Genomic DNA, 24,178 nt, shown 5'->3' with positions numbered 1-24,178 from the left:
GCGTCCTGTTCCGGCGCGTCCCGGGCAGGAGGGAGGTGGGGGGCTGCGATCCCGCTGTTACCGGACGGGGATGGCCGGGACTCCCCATCGCAGGCACGGGGGAGCCTGCGGGCATCAGCGGGCATCAGCGGGCATCCCGGGCGGGCGTTGTGGCGCTGGCAGCAGAGGAGGTGACAGCAGCTCTGGGACCTGGAAATAGATCCAAGTACCGGAGCTCTTGTAGTGGTGATGTGTGTGGTAATGACATGGTACCGCGGGGGTGCCTGCTGCCAGGGAGGAGGAGACGGTTCCTGCCACCATTCCTGTGTATTCCTCTCTGGCAGTGGGGCAGGAAAGGGCGCAGGATATTCTAGGAGCAGCTGGGAGGTTTCTGGCCTGTGGGTTGTCCTCCTACAAACCATCCTCTTGGTCTTTTTCCCCTCTTAAATCCAGTTTTGTGTGGTGCATCCAGGCCTGCTTCAGGAAACGCAGTGAGCCTGCCCCATGGAGCTCTGTGGTGCTGTCAATCTGCAGTGCAGGTGGGCTGCTCAGCCTGGTGTGATGCACTGTTGCAGCAGGACGGGCTCTGAGGCAGCCTGGCTCGCAGCAGCCCTGTTCCCTGCAAAAGCAGTGAGTCCCTAGGGATGTCAGTGCTATGGCTCAGGCCAGGGAGGATTTCTGTGCTCACACTCCCCATGTGATTACACTGATTTTAACACCCAGCTCTTGAACCAGCAGGTCCCGTTTTAACATCAGAGTGGTTGGCACATCCCTTACTACACCTGCACCTATAGACTTCAACTGATCCACAGTGAATCCTTCCTTTTCTCTCCATGCATGCCTGTAGGGGAGGAGGATTGAGGTGGGACTGAATCATGACAGCAGAAACAAGAAGTAATAAGTCAGTCCTGTTGTGTGGCAAAGATGCAGCATACAGAAGTCAATACTAAACCAGCTTGCTCACAGGAGAGGAAGGGGTGCAAATAACCCAATGCTTTGTCATTTCATGCTGGCATTTGGCACTGGGAGGGCTGGCTGTCGATGTTCTTTAATGACAAAAGCCACTTTTTACCCCATGGCTCCTCTCCCGGGGCTGTCCCACTAGGTGTCAGTGCACACTCGTGTTCCCATGTGTGCCCACAGCTCTGCTCCATGCAGCAATAAACAGCCACCGAGTAATTTCAGCATATTGTTCATTTGCTGCAGCTGTAATGTAGGTTTCTGGGGCCATATATCATAAGGCTGTCTGCTTGCTTATTCCATGGCTCAAGGCCGCTGGAGTATATCTCACTGTGTTCCTGGGAAAATGAGCCTCTTGAAGCTGATTTCACTAAAAGCTGTCACAGTACATTACTGGAGTGCTTTTTATTAAAGTTTATTTTCCAGACTGATATTTAACAGTGTTCTAGACCACTGTCATTTACCATCGGCTGGAACAGCAACTGCTCTATCAAAGTCACTTATTGCATTCTAAAAGTTGACTCAAGTATTTTTAACCAGATAAAGTGCATGAGTTGAAAGAAACCCAGGACAAGACAGAGGCAGGGCCCTACAGTGTCTGTTCCCTGGCATCATGGCATTGGAGGAAGGGGACTCCTGGGGGCAACATCACAGACACTAATTGCACTAATTGAAGCACGGTCATTAGTGCCTGCACCCTCTAAGCATTTGAAAAACATTTTCATGGAGAAGAATGTAGCAAAGTGTAACAAAATCAGCTGTTCATCATGAAAGAGCTTCCTGTCAGCCTGCAAGGACCAGGAATAGCAAAGACCAAACCAAGGGATGAGCAGAGGATGGTGTAAAAGGGACTGAATTTATCTTTTTATCTTTCTTAATATTGTTTATCTCCTATGGAGCCAGGCTGAGAGAGCTGGGCTGGTTCAGCCTGCAGAAGAGAAGGCTTTGGGGAGACCTTAGAGGAACTCCAGTGCCTAAAGGGGCTACAAGGAACCTGGAGAGGGGCTTTGGACAAGGGCCTGTAGGGACAGGCCAAGGGGAATGGCTTTAACTTGCTGGAGGGGAGACTGAGATGAGCTCTTAGGCAGAAGCTCTTCCCTGTGAGGGTGCTGAGGCGCTGGCACAGGGTGCCCAGAGAAGCTGTGGCTGCCCCATCCCTGGCAGTGTTCAAGGGCAGGTTGGACACAGGGGCTTGGAGCAAGCTGCTCTAGTGGAAGGTGTCCCTGCCCGTGGCAGGGGTTGGAGCTGGATGAGCTTTAAGGTCCCTTCCAACACAAACCAGGGTGGGGTTCTGGGAATTGTTGCTGCAGGAACTGAGCAGTGCCTGGGATAGCCAATGGGATCAGAACTGTGTTGGTTGTGTTTGGTGCAGTTTGTGAGAGCACTTCACGCAGCTCTGGTTGAGCACCCTGGGCTGGACTGGGGAGGCAGCTGGGGCTGCCTCCTCCCAATCACTTGCTCCTCTGCCTCCTGACATAGCCACAGGTTTATTGCAACCCCTGCTGAAACAAGGTGACTTTGTGTTGCCACCACAAGCCCCATCACTGAGGGCTGGGGAACTGTCTGCCCTGTGTCCAGAGGGAAGAGCACCCTGTCTGTGCTGCTGCAGCTGCTGCAAGGTCCCTAAGCATAGGAGATGCAGCAGCTTCCAGTAGTGCTGTGGCAACCACCTGTGTGTTCATTAATAAACACAAATACAACTGCTGGCATGGAAATTGATTGGGAGAAAGGGTGCTTCTCAGTGTGGCTGTGGCACATACCAGAGGAATATTACTGTGCTATGCATATATACAAGTTACATAGGCTTTGATGCAATAAATCATGGAAGATGCAGGGACAGAACATGTTTTAGGCTGCATCGGAGTCAAGTGCTGCTTCATCTGCCTCATTCCAGCTTGTCAGGGTGTCTGTACTGGCAAAATAATAGGATGTTTCATTTGGCTGTGGGAGAGGTGGTAATTACAGAGGCGTTCACACTTGGTTTTATGACATCTTTAGGCTGAGGACTTGTTTACTACTTGCTATTACCATAAGTGGTGCTGTTGCCCTGCTTGCAGTTTTGATGGCCATTAAGATGGAAACTGTATGTAAATGAGGATTGCACATTAATATTTATAATTCATGGTGGAATGTGAGAGTTTGTGATGAGAGGAACCGTGAGCAGGAGGTTTATGAACACTGAAAACTGTTGCTAAGGTGGTTCTCTTGAAATCATTTTCCTTTGCAGCCCAACATCCATTCTTAATTTTAGCAGTTCACACAGCAGGGTGGAAACGATGATTGATTTTCCTCCAAGTGCTGTGAGCTGCTTCAGTCGAGATTTCACTCTAAAAGACTAGACATTTCCAATTGCTTTTTATAACTTCAGAATTGATTTTATTTGTTTAGCACCTGACTAACATAATAAAAGAGAAAAGAAATCCAGCTAAAGAGAAGGCACAGCAAACTGACAGGCTGCCTGATTTGTGGCTTTCCGTTTGGTGCTGTGATTTTTAGCCATGCTGCAATTGAAGCGGGAAAGAGATGGACTCCCAGCTGCCTAGGGGTGACTGGTGAGGTGTCCCAGCACTGCACAGCCCTGCTTCTCCCAGCAGAGAGTATGAGTAGGGGAGGTCTCACCAAGGAGGCACTTAACAGGCAGAAACAACAGCAAAAGATGAGAAAGGGAGAGCTGACGTGGCATCACCCCAGCATAGATTCATAGAACAGTTAGGGTTGGAAGGGACCTTAATATCATCTAGTTTCAACCCCTTGGCTTCAACTGAGTCTCTTTAAACCTCTTAATGATTTTTCTTTCACTAACTAACTATCTAACTAACTAACTATCTAACTAACTATCTAACTAACTAACTAACTAAACTAACTAACTAACTAACTAACTAACTAACTAACTAACTAACTAACTAACTAACAAACAAACAGACTAATGTAGTTGCAGGAACTGTAGGTAGGCAGCAGCCAGAGAATTAATGCAGTGAGGTCTCCTGTTCCAAACAGGTCTCTTCCAAACAGGGCCATGCAGAAGCTGTCTGTACTGCATTCCCAAAGAATGGTGGCTTTATATAGAGTTTGAATGCTTTATGCAAGTCTGGCTTGATGTTGGGATTTTGACAAGTGAGAAAGCAAAAATAAAACCCAGTTTGCATCAATGTGACTTGGTTTTTAGTATGGGGATTTATGCACCCATGTTACCTGACATTGATAGATACCAAAGCTGCCACACGTGTATGAATGAGGCTTCATTTTCTTTATCTGAGCTTGGATTTCCCATAGGGATTGTGGCTTTGATATATTTTTACCAGGAAGATTTAGAGGTGCTCAGAAGGTTGGTGTCTGTAGAATACAGATGGACCAATAGGGGACGAGCCATGGCCAGGGACACCTTCCACCAAGCCCCTGTGTCCAACCTGCCCTTGAACACTGCCAGGGATGGGGCAGCCACAGCTTCTCTGGGCACCCTTTGCCAGCACTTCAGCGCCCTCATTTGATTTTGGCCTTGAAGTTCAAAAGACTTGAATGTCTGGGAGAGTCCCCATCTTTCACACTCACACGGTGAATCTGGTGAGAAGGGCTGGTTTTACAGCTGGAGAGAAGCAATGAGAAATCCCTCCCTCTGGAAACACAGAGGAGGCAGAGACACTTTATTCCCTAGTTTATGACTGTGTAAAACAAATTCACTGAAACTTGCCACTGCACAAGGATCTCCTGCTGTTAGTAAAGGTCAGAGCAGAGGTGAGTTTGTTTCTCAAAGCAGGAGACCAGGAGAGTGTAACTGTGCTGGTAACCGCTGCCAAAGGGGTGCAGGACCAGGGGCAGGTGGGTTTGGAGCTTCTGTAGGGATTTCTCTTGTATTTGGGAAAAGGGAATTTTGAACCATGCAGAGATTCACCAGAGCAGAGCTGAGAAGTCACTTTTTAGTGGTGGCCTTGGCAGTGCTGGGCTAACAGTTGATGATCTTAAAGACCTTTTCCAACCTGGTTGATTCTGTGGTTCTGTGGTTCTGGTTCTCTCCAGCATTCACCTCCTTTTTGCCTTTTCCTGTTTGCTTTCAACCTAAAGCTACTTTATTGCCACTACACAAGGTATGTCATATATATGCTATGCATTAAGGTAGGCAGGTGACAACCCTGGCGGCTACCTTCTGTCTCTAGACTTACTTTTTGACAGGGGTAAGCAGTAAGCTGCTCCCTGGTAGCATCGTTTCAGTCTGCTTGGGGGTAATTGGCAAACCCTCAAAGACTCTGTGGAAATTACACTGATACTTGATAATGCTAATTTCTGACACAGAAATCACCATGAAAACAGCCCAGTCCATTCCTGTGCAACTCTGAAGGCTCAGGTTTGCAATGTGCTGATAAACAAGCTGTGATTCGTGGAGAACCACAGATTCAAGGAATGAGTCTTTAAAGGAGAAAAGAAACCTGTGCCCAAAACTTGCTCAAAGGTCTCCAGTAAGGCTGTGGCTGCTCTCCCGGGCTTGGTGCTGTGCTGGCTGGAGGCTGCTCCCATATAACTCCTTTAGTCACTAAAGGATAGTCCCCTGGGGGACTGTGGTGATCTGTGAGGGGGAGCAGGCTGGCTGGGGCTAGCATCCTGCATCCCAGCACCCTGCGGCATCTGGGTGCTGCTTCCACATCCATGCCTGTCACCTGAAGGACTTCCCTAAGGCCTCAGCTCTGCAGCTCCCAGCAGGACCATAGGGATGTTTTCACATCCCCTTTGCTGCCTGGCAAAGCCATGGACAAGGACAGCTTTTGGTGGGGAGAACCAGCCTGGAGCTGGCCACTTCTGCAGCAGCCTGAACAGAGATGCCAGCCAGAAAGCGAGGGGCTGGCAAAGATCTTTGTGTTGAAACCTCTCTGGCAAACATTTGGTGGTTTGTAGAGAACTGAAAGAATGAAAACTTTGCTTTAAAAACTGAACTTTCAGTTTTCAGTTGTTTGGGATCATTGATAAAAATCAAGCATGTTTTCAGTGGCAGTGAGTTTTCAGAGCAGGGTTTGGTGGCTAACCACCCGCTCCCTCCGCAGTCAACCAGAGCTGTTTCGAAGGCAGTTTTGGAATCGTAGACTGAACCAGGTTAGAAAAGACCTTTAAGATCATCAAATCCACCCATTCCCCAGCACTGCCAAGGCCACCACTGACCCATGGCACTGAGGGCCTTGTCTCCACGGTGTGTGAACACTTGCAGGGACGGTGACTCCAGCACTGCCCTGGGCAGCCTGTTCCAATGCCTGAGCACCCTCTGGAGAAGGAATTGTTCCTAATATCCAGTCTAAACCTCCCTTGGAGCAGCTTGAGGCCCTTTCCTCTTGTCCCATCCCTTGTTCCTTGGGAGAAGAGACCAGTTTTGCACCCGAGTCACTTGTCTGTGCCCCCACAGAGCTCCTGCCCCTCTGGACAGTGCTGTGAGACACAGGTAGCTCTTGGGACCATGGGAGCCCCTGGAGGGCAACTGCTTTCACTGTGCCCTTGTGATGTTCTGGTCTTCTCTCACAGAAAGCCTGTTCTGCTGCTGGCTGAAGGCAGATGAGTGACCACAGCACTGCAGAGGAGTCAGGCAGGTGACAAAGCTTCCAACATGGGAATTACTGTTAAAGAAATCTCTGTGTCTTTTTTGTTAACAATTATTCTGAATGGTCAAACAGCATCTGTGTCACCAGAGGACTGTTTTCCTGGCAGTTCTGTTGCTGCTGTCTGAACCCTCAAATGTCAGCGTCAGTCAGGCTGCAGGGCTCCTTCCTCCCTGATTTGAAGATGATATTTATTTCTCCTCTGTTATTGTTTTAGAGAGCGTGGAAACAAGTGCTGGCTCTGCTTTCATGTGGCAAAATGCATGTATTGAGGCAATCTTCACTGCTCCACCTGGGAAGCTCCTTTGAGGCTGTGAGGTGACACAGTGGCAATGGACTCCGAAAGGACAGGCTTCTAGGTGGGAATACAATGGGCCAGCAGTGCAAAACTCCCTACAGTGACCTTCCAGCTCCACCAAAACAAAAGCAGGTTCCCACTGATGTCAGCATGGCAGGTGATCTGAGCTCCAGAGGTGGACATCTACACTGGGAGTGACTGAGAGGACAAAATCACCTCCTACCTCCAGCTTCTTGTCCTTGGTAAACCCAACTGGTTTGTTTGGTGGTGTACAAAGAAGAAACCAGCAGTGGTGCAATGGGACACCCCAGCCACTCAGGGCATGGTTACCTGCAGCTCAGAGTGGGTAGGGGATGCCACAGTGCACAGGGGGTGCCACAGATAGACAGGACCTTCTCTTGTGTCCTTCCTACAGCATTTTGAGGGTGCAGTGCATTTATAACAGGTTTGTTGTTGTCCTCACGAGTCTCCATTTCAGCTTGTGCCCCATCTGCTTTTCAGTGTCAAACGTACCAGTGCTGCGGCTTGGGCATCTCATGTTTTCAGTTGTGATTTCTCAAAAATTGGATGAGTACCAACCAGCAAATAACGACAACAAGGTCCCACCCTACCACAGAACCACACTGCAGCTTTGGGACAGGGTTTGATGGGATTCTGCCAACAGATCTGAGCTGACTTTTGCTCATTGTGAGACCTGGTTGTTAGGGCTCATTTCCTGTCTTTTCCCCTTTCTTGTTTTCTTTTTGTGGTGTAACACAACACTGTGAGCTAAGCATTAGAAATGGGTTAGGACTTTACTGAACCATGCGTGATGTTCTAAAGGCATTTTGAGAATATCTTCTTGTATCACTCCCCTGAAAAATGTAGAGACCCAAGTAAAATGTAGGTAAAATTCAGGTGATGAAGCTTACATAGATTTTAATCTAACAAGTCCTTGTGCTCTTATACCTCCTTATACCAACATATACCTTCTGCATTTGTACACATGTGTGCAGGTGAAAGGTCTATTTTCATATCTGGAAAGGGAAAATATGAAACTTCCCCCTGCTCTCTGAATATAGAAAAAAATCCAGTGAGAAACACTCAGAGATTTCTTTTGCACATTAGGGAGGGATCTTTTAACCTAGTCAAGAGAAGATCAAACTGGCTTCTGCGAGAGTCCTCACTAGTCCCTACCAAGAGTCCTCACTAGTCCCTATCAAGAGTCCTTACTAGTCCCTACAAAGGGTCCTCACTAGTCTCTAGAGCAGATGACAAATGATTCCTGTATTAGGTTTGAGGACTCAGCAGGACTCTGCAATCCGGGCTGCAAAATTAGGAGGTTTAAAATGTGTTTGCCTCCTTGTTTCAGGGAGTTAATGAGTCAAAGACCTTTTCAAACTTCCTCTTGCTACCCTTGGTGGTCTAAACACAACATTTTTCTTACTCAGAGCTGAGATTTTTAACTGATCTGCATCGCTTCAAGCTGAGGTTTTAAGAAGCAAAGCAAATCTCTCGGGAGCTTGGCCAAATGGAAATTCAGGATTGGCCAAATGGAATTCAAAGTGGAAATTCAAAGTGGAAATTAAGGATACATCAGGGCCTTCTCCAGTCACTGCCATGGTGCTTAGCTCTTCTTTTTGGACAAGGTTGGTTGTGGTCGAACATCGTTGGCATGAGCACCCGTGCTGCCTGCACTGCCTGCACACCAGCTGGGGCTTGCCGGGGTGGATGTGGAGCAGCATTACAGGCAGGGAGCACCAGCCACGTGGTGCAGCAGCCCAGCCTGGGGTCTTGCCATGCCCTGTGGGTCTGGCCACCCCAAGGGAGCTGGAGTCACGACTTCAGGATGGCCGCTGGCATCACCTGAGCACTCAGCTTGCCCCCGAAGTGCCCTGTGGCTCTCTAGGGTGCCTGCAGGAGCTGCTGCGGGAGCCATGGAGGTGAATGGGCCAGCTCATCTCGTAACTGCTGTCATCACAGTGTGGTGTTGGGAAGCGGAGCGGTGCAGCGATAGCGATCAGAGGTGCTCGTGCTCCAGGCACACACCACCAGCGGTGGGTGAGGAGCGGTTCCTCTGCTCTGCAGTGCTGGCTGTGAGCACAGCCACGTTCCCGCTATGGGCTGCGGTGGAAATGCGGCTTTGTGACATTTCTCATGAGAAGTGAGACTTGTCCCTCTCAATCCTGAGCACAGCCGGTAGCCAGGCTTCCCTTCACACCCATGCTGTGTCCTGCCTCCTTCCAGACCCACCTGTGGTCCTTCCCCGCATCCCTGGGGGACTCACTCCGATCCAGCCCACGTGGTGGTGAGGGTCTCCCAGTCTCTCACTGGTCTCTATCTGAGTGACTAGAGGGAGTAAATGCTCATTTACTGTAGCAGCCAACTCAAGCTTGGTCATCATAGAATCCCAGACTGGTTTGGGTTGGAAAGGACCTTAAGGTCATCCAGTTCCTACCCCCTGCCATGAGCACGGACACCTCACACTAGACCACGTCTCCCAAGGCTCTGTCCAACCTGGCCTTGAACACTGCCAGGGATGGGGCAGCCACAGCTTCTCTGGGCACCCTGTGCCAGCGCCTCAGCACCCTCACAGTAAAGAACTTCTTCCCTATATCTAATCTGAACTTCCCCTGTTTCAGTTTGAACCCATCACCCCTTGTCCTGTCACTACAATCTGTGAGGGGTCACTCTCCTGCATCCTTGTAGGCCCCCTTCAGCCTCCTTACTAGGAGTCCCTGAGCACTGGTGGTTTTGTTTCATCTCTGATTTTAACCAGCTATTCTTCGACCAGAGAAACCTTTTTCAACCCAAATTTCAGAAAACCTAGCACATTGCAGGGAAAAAATCCAGTTTTGACAAATCTGCACTTTCTAAAGTACAGGAAAGTTGCCAAGTTTGACATGTTGGTGCCAAAACAGAGCAATTAGGACTTTTTATTTGGCTCCACCTGGCCTGATATGACTAAAATAGAAAGCCCTGATTCTGCATGTTTCCCTCATCAAAAGCGTGGCTGCTGCCAGGCTCCTCCAACCTCAGTTTGCTGCTGTGCCTCCGTCTCTGGATGATGGTGATGCAGGGCCTGATGCCATGACCCACTGCTGAGCTGAGCTTCATTTTTAACTGTAAAATCAACCACTCTTGTTTTCCTGCCTCAATATGACATATGATCAGGCCCTGTGGGTCTTGCTGTATGTACCAAGGTACATATAATCAATGTTGCTGATTACCATCAAAAGAGGAGAGAAGAAGTTAGGGAACAAGAAAGGGATGTCTTGTCTGCAGTGAAGCACCTCTTCATTCACATGGCATGTCTGTAAGCTATTCATGCAGAAACCTGCCCTTGGGGCTTGTTTGAAGCTGTGACTGCCCCATCCCTGCAGCATTCAAGGGCAGGTTGGACACAGGGGCTTGGAGCAAGCTGCTCTAGTGGAAGGTGTCCCTGCCCGTGGCAGGGGTTGGAGCTGGAGGAGCTTTAAGGTCCCTTTCCACACAAACCAGGCTGGGATTCTATGATTTCCAGACTTTGGTCTGTGAGAGCTCTGCTCCTGTGAGATCAGGGGTGTTTTGGGACATGGGGCAAAGGGCAGGGCAGAGGTCCCCTTGGCCATGGACACTGTCAGCCCATGAACAAGCCATATGCTTGTACCCTCAGTAGACACAGGGTGTGGTGGGATGGCAGAGATGTTCATTCTGCCACACTCATACCAGAGGGTGGGATTTCCCATGGGTTTCTATGGATTTTCACTGGAAATGACAACCAGATTACTCTGCTGTCATTGAGGGAGGTGTGGGATACACTGAAGAAAGGTTTTGGAGAACTCTCCTCAGCTCCCTGGCTCCCACATATGTTTTTTAGCAGCCTCCCTTTCCCCACCTCAAGGGCAGAGGAAGATGTGCAGCCAGCGTAGGACATGGGGATGCTGCACCTGCATGTCTCCTGGCAAAGGCTGGCTGGATGTTAGTGCATGCTCTGTGAAAGGGCCTTTCTCCATAGTCCATAGTCTCCTAAGGACTATGCAGAGCCTCTACCTAAGTGATCTGGGAGCTGATGACCAGCCAAACCAGTGTCCAGGTGGGAAACCCCCATTGCTCCCTAAGGAGAAGTGGCAGAGGGAGACTTTGTCTCAAAAGCCCCATGAAGACCTTTTCCTTTTCAGTCTTTGTCTTGAGTCTTGCTGGCCATGAGTCCAGCATCCAGCACAGAAAGAGCTTTTAGTGCCCTGCCATGGCCTGACGCTAAGGGATGCAGTCATACATCAAAGCCAGCAAATCTGACATGAAAAATGGGGTTTAAAAAAGGCTACTGAGGAAACAAAGCTTCCAGGTCTGGTATAACCCCTCTGGTCCGGGCTGGCAGCAGCATGGGAGCTTTGAATCCTGTGACTGCTATTTTTAAGGCATGGGAGAGAAAGATGCGTTATGAAATCATAATGAACTGGTGGCCCTTTCTTTGGGAAGAAATTGGAGCCTGGGAAGGGATGGCCATTTTGCCATGAGGAGGTTTTTGTCCCAGTTTAGCTGTACCACAAGCAGTGGAGAAATCTCACTTAACATACACTCAGTAATAGCTTTGCACCCCTCATCCACACTGGCCAAGGCCAGGAGGTGGATTCCCCTATGTGCTCCACGGCCTTTTCCCAAGTCCTGAGGACAACCAGCAAGGAAGAGGCATAGGAAAAGGTTTAAGGCAAAGATCCCAAAGGTTGTAAGGAACTTAATCACAATGATTGTAATGACACAGTAATTATAATGACAAAGGAAATAATCACTTCATTGCATTTTCTTCCTAAGAAACTCATTGCACCCCGGTGCCTGTGGGCAGAGCAGTGAGGAGTCTGCAAGACCAGAGCATGGGAGTGAATTCCAGCTGCCAGGTCCTCTGTGCTCCTTGGGAGTGCAAGAGCAGGAGAGCTATAGCAGCCAGGGCTCGAGTCCTCCAGGTTGGACATGGTCATTCAGAAGTCACTGTAGGCAAAACCCTGTGAGCCAAATCCTGCCTGGTGCTAAAGCAGCTCTGTTATGTGGCTAATCCCAAATCACTGTCAAGCCAAGCTGCCTGTGAAGACCTGCTGAGCACCCAAAGTCAGCAGGTTTTGGCCACGAGCACCATTACTAAGCCCTTAGTGGGACAGAGAGCTGATGGAAGCTTGGCCACTGTATCAGCAATGTCTACCTCAGCCTGCCATTAAAGATAAACTGGGGAAAAAACACCGCTTTGAAGAAATCTGTATCCCGGTGATGAGCTTTGTTTTGCATTTCTTTGTGACAAAAGTGATTAAACTGCTAAATCATAGCTGCTTTTCTCATAAAAAAGACAAAGCAGCTTTAGATCCCTACATCATTTCAAGAGTTGCAGAACGCTCTAGGTAAATGGGAGAGATTTGATCTATCTTGGTTTTATCACTGTATCTCCTACTCCCACAGGCTCCTGAGCAGGGTGTATTTGCTGTCTCATGGCCTAATAGCTTCCTGTGTTACTCATAACTTAAACACTGAGAGAGAGATAAGGGATTGGGTTTGGTTTGTTTCCTTTAAGGAGAAATGAACCTTAATAAATAGCTGATTACCAAAAGGTGTCATAGTGAAAGTACAGAGCTTTCTCCTGTTCCACACTTGGCCCTTGCATTTGGTTAAAGAGCAATGTGAAAGCCCTGGAAAATGAGCCCCGTCACACTCAGTAAGTGCTGGATCCAACAAGGATGAGCTCCTATTGCAGGAGATGGTCAGACAGGTGCAGCAAAGTGCTGCAGCCTTTGCTGGGCACAAATCATTCCCTGTAATGTCCACTGAAAGGGTGGAATTTGCAGTCATAGCACTCATCATCTCCAGTGTTTCAGAAAGCTCCCAAGGGCCCTGAGGCTGTTTGTAAGGAGTCCTGGTCCTGCTATGAGCCACTTCCCATGACATCTCCCGTTGCTTCAGCTTGTCTTGCTCCAGAGAGAGCTGATGACAGGAGTCTCCTCCATCAACCTGGTTTAAAGGACCGATGAATGTTGATGCTCCAAAAGCATGGGCTGGCCATGGCCATGGCCAAAGGATCTGCTGCACTGGAAGGCACCTCTGGTGACTGTCAGTCCAGTCTCTAATCTGCCCATGAGGCTTTGTTCGTGGTTGTCTCTGAGGTGGGGGGGAAGAGGCTTCTGGTGCAGACGTCTGAAGGGAGCACGGAAAGGGGCTGCCCAGAAATGAAGCTGTGGGAGGCAGAAAGAGAGGGGACCACCAAGCTTTGGGTGAGAGGGAGCACTGAAGAGAGTGGGTGAGATAAAGTGAGGGTGTTTGATGCCTGGGTTTGGATGGCAAATGCCATCCATGGGTCAAACTGTGTTCTCCAGCACCATGAGAGCAGGAGAGGTGGATAAGCAGCTTTCTGCTCATGGTTGGAAGGTTCAGGTATGGGAGTCAAGAGATCTCAGGGGGGCACCAGCTCCCTTTTACAATGTGTGTGTGTAACACAGAGGCAGGAGTGGGGAGAAGCTTGGAAATGGGTGAGTGAGCAAGAAAGGGTCAGAAAGCAAAAATCTGCCTCCTAAAACTGCCAGAAAGTAAAGTTCTCAATGACTTTTAGGCCATCTCCTGACATGACTCCAGACTTCAGCACAGGTGGGGTTGGCAATACTGTGGATTATTTGTTACAAATGATTTACAAGGCCCTTCAGAGGGAAATAAATTTCACAGGACAGTGCCTCCAGGGAAAATGATATGTATTTGGATGGGTGATTCATCATTCTGCATTAAGGCCATAAGCTCAGCTGACAGCCAAGTATACCTGATAATCTCTTATCTAAATCATTTCCCCTTGAAATCTTCCATCTGTGCAGCTTTGGGCTGTCGATGTGAGGATAAACTGTTGGGGAACTGGTGTTGTGATGGCATGGCCGCGATGGAGAGCTGCTGAGTCCTCCCCAGCAGATCCCACACCATGTTAGGTTACATGGAAGGCACAAATAGTGCCAGATAGCCCCAGAAAGGTGGTGGAAGGAGGGGGCAGAGGCTGTTCTGCATGGGTTTGAAACCTGGGTCCATTTAAAGTCTCTGAGGCTGAGCACCTGGTTGTGTCTTCCTTCATGATCAGTCTCAGAGGAAGGCCAAGAGCTTTCTGCAGAGCCTTCATCTAGTTTAAGCAACAGGGAGCTTTCCCCATGCGTCAGGAGATGGTAACAGTCTTCATCCTGAGACATTTCATCACGTTTCTCCAAATCTTTTGTTACTGTCAGTCTGGGTTATTGTTGCATCCATCCTGGGATGAGGTCAGCTCCAAATGCTGGGCTTACAAACCGTCTTCTGCTGGTGATGCTGAAAACATCGAAGTCCTTTGTCTGCCTTCCTCTCAGCATCCTCTTTTTCCTGCTGTTGCTCACACAGGGTTTTCTCTGTCATGGGGCTCCAGGGACTGATTTTGGGGGGGGGAAGATGCTGATCACATGTAGGTTGTTATAGAATCATAGAATCGTTTGGGTTGGAAAGCTCATCCGGGCAGGGACACCTTCCACTAGAGCAGCTTGCTCCAAGCCCCTGTGTCCAACCTGGCCTTGAGCACTGCCAGGGATGGGGCAGCCACAGCTTCTCTGGGCACCCTGGGCCAGCACCTCAGCACCCTCACAGTAAAGAACTTCTTCCCTATATCTAATCTGAATCTTCCCTGTTCCAGTTCAAACCCATCACCCCTTGTCCTGTCACTACAGTCCCTGATGAAGAGTCCTTCTCCGGCATCCTTGTAGCCCCCTTCAGGCACTGGAAGCTGCTCTGAGGTCTCCACGCAGCTTCTCTTCTCCAGGCTGAACAGCCCCAATGTTCTCAGCCTGGCTCCATACAGGAGGTGCTCCAGCCCTGAGCATCCTTGTGGCCTCCTCTGGGAGGAGGAGTGTGCTGTGTGCTGTGTGTTGGGACAGGACAGCATCAGCTGTGATGGGAGTACTGCTTGAAAGGCAGTCATGGGTTTGAACATGGGGCATCTGGGGGTCCTCCAGCAGCCTCCCATCATGTGTCTTTACAGTGTTCTGCAAACCAGGGACACTTGCAGGGGAATGTGAAAGATGCATCTTTTCCTCTGGCCAGCCATGTTCTGTTCATAGCTGGCTGGAACCTGATTTGGCAGAGTAACGTGATGGTTGTGCTACTGGATTCAACACATTAATCACTAATTATAGCAGCCACCCAGTGTCTCCAGTAATGCAGTGTCCGAGAAGGCTGTAAAGCATGTGAATCACCTATAAATCCACATGTAACTCTGGTAAAACGACAGGAAATACAGGCAAAATGAGCCGTCAGCCCATTGCTGGCTATGCCGATGGTATGGACCATGCTTGTGCCTTTGCTGAAGCAGGTTTGGATGGGACCCAGAAGGGTAAATGCTCTGCAGCTGCCTCTCTCTTAATTCAGGCTGCAGCTTTGCCTCCTCTGGGCCCCACACCAGCAGCCCCACAGCTCGCAGCCTGCTGTACCTCTGCTTGCCCTGAGCAGGAAACCTCCCTCCAGCCCCAGTTGTACCCCCATAGGCATGGTGAGGGGTGGGAGCAGCTTCCTACAGTGCTGGTGGCTGGGTCCTGTTGCCTGCCTGGCTGCTGCAGCTGACACCGCTCCTGTGCCAGCACAGGGCACGCTGCCTTACCGACAGTGTAACTGGAGCCTCTCAGATGTGGGTAGTTTGTTTTTCTCCCATCTTCTCCACAGAGCTCCCTGCCAGTGGTGGTGATGTGTCAGGAGAAGGGGGCTCACAGCCCATGGTGTGCATCCAAGTGTCTGCATGACACAGTAGGCAGCAGGGATGTGCCTTCCTTTGCCACCCAGCAGCCATCCTGTAGGCAATGGGCACAAAAGTGGTGTCTGGCCCTGTTTTGGACATGTTCCTCTGCCCAACAGCATCCACGATGCTCCCTCTGTGCTCCCTTGTGGTGCCCATCACCTGCATCCATGAAGCTGCTCAGCTCCCCAGCTCCTCTCCATGCCAGGAGCCCATCACCCTCTCCCAGCTTCTCCCCATCCTCCTGGTACCCCACAAGTCTCTGCCCTCCTCACTTTTACCTCTCTTACTCCTCAAACCCCATCTCGATTCCCCCCATCCTCCCTACCCCTCATTCAACCTGCGTGGCTGGATGAGCATCCCTTCATTCACATGGAATTCAGCAAACCCAGGGCGTTTTGGAAGGGCTGGAGGGATCTGTGAATTTGCTTTGAAGATAGCAGCATGTTTTGGCTAAAGGGAACAGGAGAACATTTTGAAAATGTCAAAATATTTTGTTTAGGCATTTTTTAAACAAAATGCTTCACTTGGTGGTTGACAAAAAAAGAAAAGAGAAAAGAAAGAGGGGGAAAAAAATCAGTTCGGCATCTCCAAAGCAAAACCTTCCCATTTCCGTTCTGAGATAGCACCTGCCTGCCAGAATTCAAACTACAAAGGCACAGAAGCTGTTTTCAATAGCAAATACTGGCTGGGCACCCATGGGAGTTTCTGCAGTGGAAGTCAAAGTGTTTCAAAGGGAGTCAAAACATTTTCTGGTTGGATTTTTTGACCCTGTTTCACTTGGAGTGGGGGGAAGGTGTCCTTGTGAGCCTGGAGCAAGGACCTTGTGTTGGCTGCTAAGTAGAAATGTTTATGACAACATGGGGCTGGTGGGAGCTCAAATCTGCTTCTTGCATTAGAAAGGGAACGAATGGTGGGGTCAGATCCTCCATGGTGACCCTCTCTCTGCCACTTTGGCTTCTCAGCCCATATGATTCCGGGGCCAGAGGAAATCTCTTCCTTGTGTCTGCTCCAGCCCGTGCCCTGCTCTGGAGATCCTGTGGCTCTCTGCAGTGGGGCCGCAATTTCTCTGTGTTTTCTAGGGCCTGTTTCCTGATGTATCTGTCTGCCTGGCCCTTGTCCTCCTGTCCTCTCATCTCCGTCAGCCCCTCCTGAACACCACTGGTAGGAGACAAGCCTGGGGCCATGGTCCATGTCCCTCCCTAGTGTGGCTGCACTGAACCCTTTCTGTAAAGCTCTCAGACACTGCACATCCCATTCTTGCCTGTTTTCGTGCTGCAGTCGTGCCAGCTGCCTGTTTGTCTTTGTGCCATCTGCCTGTGAGCCCCCACAGAGCTGTGAGAGCTGAGGACTCATTTCAAGCACACTTGCCCAAAGGCTTGAAGGTGGGAAGTTCCTACAAGCACAACGACAGCTGGGAACGGGGCTGGGGGCATGTCATGGTGTTGTGCCTCTTGGTGGCACCTCCAAGGCTTTGTGGCTCCTCTGGTCCTGCTCACGTAGAGATGAAGCAGAGCTATTCCAAGACCAACGTTTCTGGCTGTATAAACTGTCCATGCTCAGTACAACGGTGCTGCAGAGATGAGCCCTAGGAAAGCCAGGCTGCTGGGTCTGTGCTGTCTGCATAGCAGAAGGGCCAGGGCTGTGTTTCTGTTCCTAATTCACTGCATGGTGGAAGGGTGGAAATCAGCAGCCGTGGGGTGTCCCTGGCTCAGCCCCCCAGCCGTGGGGCTGGATGTGTGCACAGCTGCAGTGACTCAGCTTTGCTTTGGAGTGAAAACCCAACCCCTCCAGCACCCCTCACACCCTCCTTGCATAGCATCTTTGAAGGATGGGTGGAAAGGGAAGCACAGAATCCCAGAGTGGGTTGACCTGAAGGGACCGTAAAGGTTCTTTTCCTCTTCTTTTTCTCCCCTTTTCTCCCTTTTTTCTTTTCTTTTCTTTCCTTTCTTCTTCTCCTCTTCTCTTCTCTTCTCTTCTCTTCTCTTCTCTTCTCTTCTCTTCTCTTCTCTTCTCTTCTCTTCTCTTCTCTTCTCTTCTCTTCTCTTTCTCTTCTCTTCACTTCTCTTCTCTTCTCTTCTCCTCTCCTCTCCTCTCCTCTCTTCTCCTCTCCTCTCCTCTCCTCTCCTCTCCTCTCCTCTCCTCTCCTCTCCTCTCCTCCCCTTCCCTTTTTCTTTTCTTTCCTTTTCTTTTTTCCCTTTCCTTTTTCTTTTTCTTATTTTACTTTTCCTTTTCCTTTAACTTTTCCTTCCACTGCTCCATTTCACAGGGAACTGTTTTGTTTCTGTCAGATAGGAGCAATGAGGAAACTCAGGCACTTGAAGTGATGAGAAATTGCATACGAGGGTGCACTGGGGTTAAGCATGACATACGTAGAATAGTAGGGCATATATATGTGTGCATATATAAGTACATGACAAACAGACATATATATGTGTGTATATATGCATATATAGGTATTACCTATCCCATCCACGCTGTCACCCATTCCTGTGTGAGCTCCAGAGCTCATGTCACGAGGATTCGGTCGTGCACCACTAGAGGCCAGTGTGCCCCTTGAATGAAAGAGGCCGCTGCGCTGGTTGATAACAGCCTGTTGGGAGCACACCGCTTCCAGCGGGATGGGATCTGGGTGCACAGGGGATGCTGGCCAGGGCAGCAGGGGCGGCTGCTCGCTGCTGGCACCCCGCAGGGATGGGCGAACCCTTCCCACGGAGGAGTCCTGCACGATCCTGGCAACTTCTTCCCAAATCCTGCTGCTGGATTGGGCAAGGTCCTGCCTGGCACCTGCTGCGTGTCCAGGGTGCAATGCAGCCGCAGCATCCTCTTCTCCAGGCAGCACATCCATCCCACCGGGAGCCACCCCTGTCCTAGGGGACTGCTGGGACACTGCGGTGGCAGAACAGATCCCACGGCTTTGCCTCCCCGTGCCACTGCCACTGGACACCAGGCTGGTGCAGCGGCAGAGCTCCAGGCTGGGGATGGCAAATAGCTGCCTGCCCGCTCCTCTGTGTGAGCTGCAGATGGTGAGTTTGGGATGGCCCTGGAAAGTAACATCAGTTTCTGAGCAAAACAGACCATTGCAATGCTTCATTTAACTAAAGATGGAGTGCTTGGTGTTGTTGCGCAGAAGTTTTTACCTTGACGTCTGCAGTAGCAGCAGCAAATTGCGACGCCTTTCACCATCCCAGATCACTTTGGTTCAATAACAGCAGAACCTTGGCTTAGTGCATGTCAAAATGAAGTTGAAATCAGTTCTGAAATGGGTCCATTTTAGCTCCAATTGTTTGCAAGCCCCAGACTCATCAGGGGTAACAACAGGGAGATGAGGGGAGAGATGAGGAGGGCTCTGGGGTGGGAAGTGGGGCTGGAAGAGCAGTGAGGAGGGAGCGCTTTGCTGGGAGAGCTCCTCGGTAATGCAGCTGTGTTTTGGGAACTCTTCTCGTACAGTTGATGTTTTTTTAAACCTTGTTTATTGCTTGGCTGCTTTTATCTTTTGGAGATGGAGAAGGAGAGCAGAGTGCTCCTCCTGGGTGTAACAGCTTCCCTGCTTTGGCTGGTCCGGGGGAAGCAGTGAGATTCAGGAGCAGGGATGGCTTCAGGTGCCGTTAGAAACCCAAACCCAAATACTCAGTCCTAAGTATCCTTTTTATCTTTTCTTTTTTTTTTTCCCTGTGGAGCAGAAGTGAAAACAAGAAACAAAGCCAAGGAGATGTTTTCCCCAGCATCCTTCTAAAATCTTTTCTTTCTGCCCCATAGTAAATGCTTGCACTCGTTTTCTCAACCTGGAAAAGCTGAGATCTACCTCAACGTGACCTGAATCAGGTTAAGGTCCCAGGAGCGTCCACTTCAGGTTGAGACTGAGGGTCCATCCCTGTGGTCACAGGCAGACACCAAAAAAGCAAGAATGAGGCAAGTGTGCATGATATTCCACGTGGAACTTCCATCTGTTTTCAAACTGGGACTTCTCCTGCTTGCGTAAACATGAACATTTTCACTTGTCCCATTCTCCAGAGCAGCTACTGGCAGAGCTGACCAGGGGTTTGATGCACCCCAGTGCCAGCACTCCCTGGTCAGAACCACCCCAAGTGACCTGGGATCAGAGGAACTGCTGCAAAGCAGCAGAAAAGCCACTCAGGAGGGCTGAGAGGGAGACCCCCCCCTTGCTGTGTCCCTGGAGCACTGAGCCATCACCAGAAGGGTGGCAGGCTCCGAGCTGGCTGGAGCTCTGAGTCTTGTTGAAGTCTGGTGTAGGTTGGAACAGGCCAGCTCCGGTGCCAGGCTGGGGTCGCTGCTGCCTGCAGCTCTGCTGGTCAGTCCTCACGGGAGCAGGCGGTTTGTTTAACCCGGGACGTTCAGCTGGGAATGTGAGGCTGAATGAGCTGCTGTTTCCTGTGGGATTTCCATCCAGTGCAGCGAGAGGAGGGTCAAGGAGGAGGAAAACCACTGCCCTGTGCTCTGGGCAGCTCACGGTACATGGCACGGCCATCCCGGCATCCCCATGGCTGGGTGCAGCATCCTGCCACGGCTCCCTGGAGCTGTTCTGCCGGGATGGCTGCATCTCTCAAGCGAGCTTTGCTGGGCACCACGCAGGGCTCCTTGTGCTGACCAGCGCACAGCTTTGGTGGAGATCCGCTGGGTCCCAGAGAGATCTGCTGTTCTGGCAGGGGGGCAGGAGCCCAAACAGCATGTGGAGGATGCTTGTGACACCTTAATTAATGTCCGCCCTCTTACAGGACCTGCCGTGGTGATGCTTCTGTGAGCAAAGAGCTTCTGATCGTCACTGTGTCACATGGATGGAGCAAAGAGCTGCGTTATCACAGGAGAACCAGCATGGCAATTGCCTCTTCTTCCCCCTCCAGAGTCCTGCCATGGTCCACACTCCTCGGCATCCCTCCAGCCTGGGAGCACTGGAGCCTGGGGCCAGCACAGGAGCCAATGGAGCTGTAAGCCCATCCTGTAGCCCATATGAGAAAAGACTCCCAGGGGAGGACTCGGGGTTGTAGTGTTGGGGCCAGAATAAGCAGCCCTGACAAGCAGCAGCACTATCAGCCCCACCTCTGTTCCCCCTGAACCACAGAGCACAGCTGCTGCTGGGCAGGTTCTCATGGAGGGTCCCTGTGCCCTCGCAGTGTCTCATGGGCACCACTGCTCCGGTGCCTGCCCGCATCCAGGGCAGTGCTGCAGGCAGGAGCTGGGGGTCTCCAAGGAGCGCAGGCACACAGGGGTTAACCGGGATCCTGTCTCCATGCACAGCTCCACTAATGGAATCAGCACTGAGATTTGTGCATTGCACTATGCTAAAAAAAACATGAATAAAAATGAAAAAAAGCATGGAATCTATTTAATCTCTCCTTTCAGAATTGCGTTTGACATCTAAGTAAATACAATGTTCCTGAGGTCATTAAAAATCAAAAATAGTACAAGCTTTGGGTTTGCCATGATTTCAGAATGAATCAGGTTTCTGAACTTGTTTTAATCTCTGTCTAATTGCTTTTCTGTATATGGTAACCTTTAGAAAATGAGTTTAACAATTAGTCACCTCCGACTAGTTAAAGACAGCATCCTGCCCTCAGCTCAGTTATATTTTCAACAAACAAGCAATGCCAAAGTAGATTCTTTGCTCTAACTGGAAACGTGGTCAGGCTACATGTTGGGCAGGTGAAACTGTTTGTGTTAAGGCCCCTAAGAGTTTGGAAGTTCACCAATGCTTATCTTGATGTCTTTTCACTCTCCCTCGACAAGAAGAGCTGGAAGAGAAGTGGGAAACATCAAGAAGCTGTGCCAGCCATGGCTGGTGCTTCAGTTCTGCTCCTTCTGGGCACAGAGCCCCAAATGAGTGCAAGGGCTGGCAGGTGAAATGGGCTGGACCCTCTCTCCCCAGGATTGCAGATCTGGGCAGAGACCACGCAGTTTTCCCCTCCTTTGGCCCATGCCTGCATTGCCAGCCTGTAGATCACCACAGTTGGGGCACGCTCACGGTCCTGGTCCTGCTCATGCCACCATCTCCCTGCTCCCTCAGCACCTCATTCATCTCTGCTAAAATCTGAGCTGCTTTCTCTCTCCCCATCGCACTCCATGCCATCATGCCAGGCTGGGTCTCTGCTGTGTTCGTTAGTTTCCCAGGGCCCATATGTTATCCCCCTGGTTGGTCCATACCCTCCATGTCAGCAGTTCACCCGTGTTGGTGGCCCTGTGTCCCCTCGCTGCCTCTGCACCATGGGGTCCCTGCAGTGCTTGGACCCTGCTCCCTGGCTCCTCACAGTGTGTTGGAGACCATCGCACACCTCTGGGGCTGAGGTGAAGAAAGAGGTAAAGCCCAGCCTGTGCATGGACACCGTAGGGACAGAGTACCCTGTATCCCACCACCTGTGTCCCACAGGGCTGTCCTTGCCCCAGGGGACAGATCTGTGTCCCAACACTGCCATCAGCTCCAATTCCCTCTTGGCTTGTGGCAGTCTAGTGCAAATCTGAACCGCAGGTTTCCTTCGGTGTGGCAGAAGGCAGTGGAGGAGGAATGTCCTCCTGCAGGCTCCTTTCCTCATCACACTGGAAAAGGCACTGCAGATATGTTCCTCTGCATTGTCTTGTGCTTTATTTAGTCTGCAGTTCTGAGGGGTTGGACCTGCCCCCATTTCCCTGGAGGGATTATTCCAGACAGATCTCACCCTGGGAAATGCTTCCTGCTACTCACCTTATGTTTTCTGTTCCTTAATTTCACCTCACTGTTCTCAGCTCCAACCCGTTGTCTGGCAGCCATCTCTTCCCTCCTTGCTGACAGAGACTCTGGCTGGGTTTGCAGGAGCTCTTACCATTTACTAACCAGGTCATTCCCACCGAAGCCAGTGGTTTGTGTGGTGCACAGGCTAACAGCAAGTGCTCCTGTATTGGAGAGACCTTCTTGGTCATCCTGCTCCCCTTGGAGGGACTGTGCTGCCGTTCTGTTCACCTGCATCTCCATCAATGGGTTATCCCCACCACGGGGATTCCAGGTTATGTGTCCAGTTCCCGGCCCTGGAGCGCCCATTGAAGCCAGTGGAAAAGCTCACATCAGGGGTGGGATGAAGCTCTAATCCCACAGATGTGCTAATCTTTGGATCAGGAACACTCAGTGCTTAAACGTCTCTCGCAGACACCTGAGAGTGTGTTTTGCTAAAGCAAACTGCAATTACACATAGTATCTTCAATTTAGCTTGACGCGTTGCCTCTACAAAGAAGAGATGTCTTGTGTTAAGCACAGACAGTGCCTTTGACCCTCTCCTCTCCCCTCTTACACCCCCCCTCAAGGCCTCTCCCAGGCCAGGCGAGCAATGGTGGTGGCAGCAGGTAGTCCTGGCTGGGAGGTAGGAGCTGCTAACGCACAGCTATTGCTGCCCCAGCGAGGAGCCTTGTACAGCACCGACCGAGGAAATGGAGCCAGAGCCTGCGTGGAGAGCGGAACAAATGCAGGAGAAAAGGCCCATAGGAGCCTGCTGCTTCACTACAGCAGGCAGAGGCAGCCGCTGAGCAGAACACAGTGATGGGTAAAGGCAAGCACCGCACGCTGCAGCTCACACCCTCAGTGTGTCTGGGGCAGTGGAACTTCCCCCAAGCTGAGAGCCCCCCAGCAGCAATGGAGATGGATTTACTTTCCACAGTTTTCATGGAGTAAAGGTATAGTTAACATTATCCCTCATATTGTCCATGTGCTGTGCAAAGGTAGAAGGTCTTCTCCCTTTGTGTTTTGAGACCTGGTACAGGCACAGGTACTGCTTGAAAGCCCCGCATCTCGCTAAGCTGTTCCTGCTGGGAAAGCACCCTTCCATCTCATCCCTGGTCCTTTACTTCTCTCTGCTCAGCAAGGCTCAAAGGCACGTGTCCCACCTGGCTGTGACCTGAGGCTGCAGCAAAGCAGCTTGGTGGGAAAATCAGTGTGGGCTGGGCTGGCCTGTGTGGGAAAGGATGTATGGGAGAAGGAAGAATGCCCCTGTCCTTGGACCGTCATCACTCTGTCAAGAGTGGGTTGCTGTGTTTGAGTATGTGCCAGCAGGCTCCAAAGCTGTGGCTGGGGTATGCCCAAGTCAGCACCTAAACACAGGAGCACTGGACTTGGAAAGCTGGTCCATAGTGTGTGAGTGGAAGCAACGTCAGCAGAAGAAGGTCCCTTCCCCCTCCCTTCATTATATTAACATTCGCTTTCATTTTACTGCTGAACAAATGAAGACAACAGCTGTGTTATTTAACAGTGTGCGTTTTACTACCAACAAAGAATGGTCCTTTAAAACGTGCAGAATGCGGGGTGCCCTTCCAGTGAGAAGTGGAATTGCAGGTTTGGACAGAATGACCTAAATATTAAAAGTGCAGCTGGAGCATTAAAACCATAGTTGGTGGCGAGGATGGCTGGGTTTGGCTTGACTCATTGGCACGATGATCCAAAGGGCAATTATGCTGCTTTAGGAGCAGAGCCATTTGCCACATATCAGTGTAATGGCAAAACTTAGGGATTGGTGGATATTCAAAGAAGTGATCCAAAGTGAAATAACACCTCTCTATTGCTGCTGTTTTTCTAAAGGTCATGTAGATACCGTAACAGTTGCTTCACAGTGAAAACCTTGCATGCAATAGATGAGCATAGGTTAGCATGCCTGTGCTGAGGGAAGGAGACAA

This window comes from Pezoporus wallicus, unplaced genomic scaffold, assembly GCF_028554395.1.
Source record: "Pezoporus wallicus isolate ANWC-B61680 ecotype Strahan unplaced genomic scaffold, APGP_CSIRO_Pwel_v1 contig_8090, whole genome shotgun sequence".
NCBI classification, from domain to species: Eukaryota; Metazoa; Chordata; class Aves; order Psittaciformes; family Psittacidae; genus Pezoporus; species Pezoporus wallicus.
Note: the sequence above shows the minus strand (reverse complement) of the source record.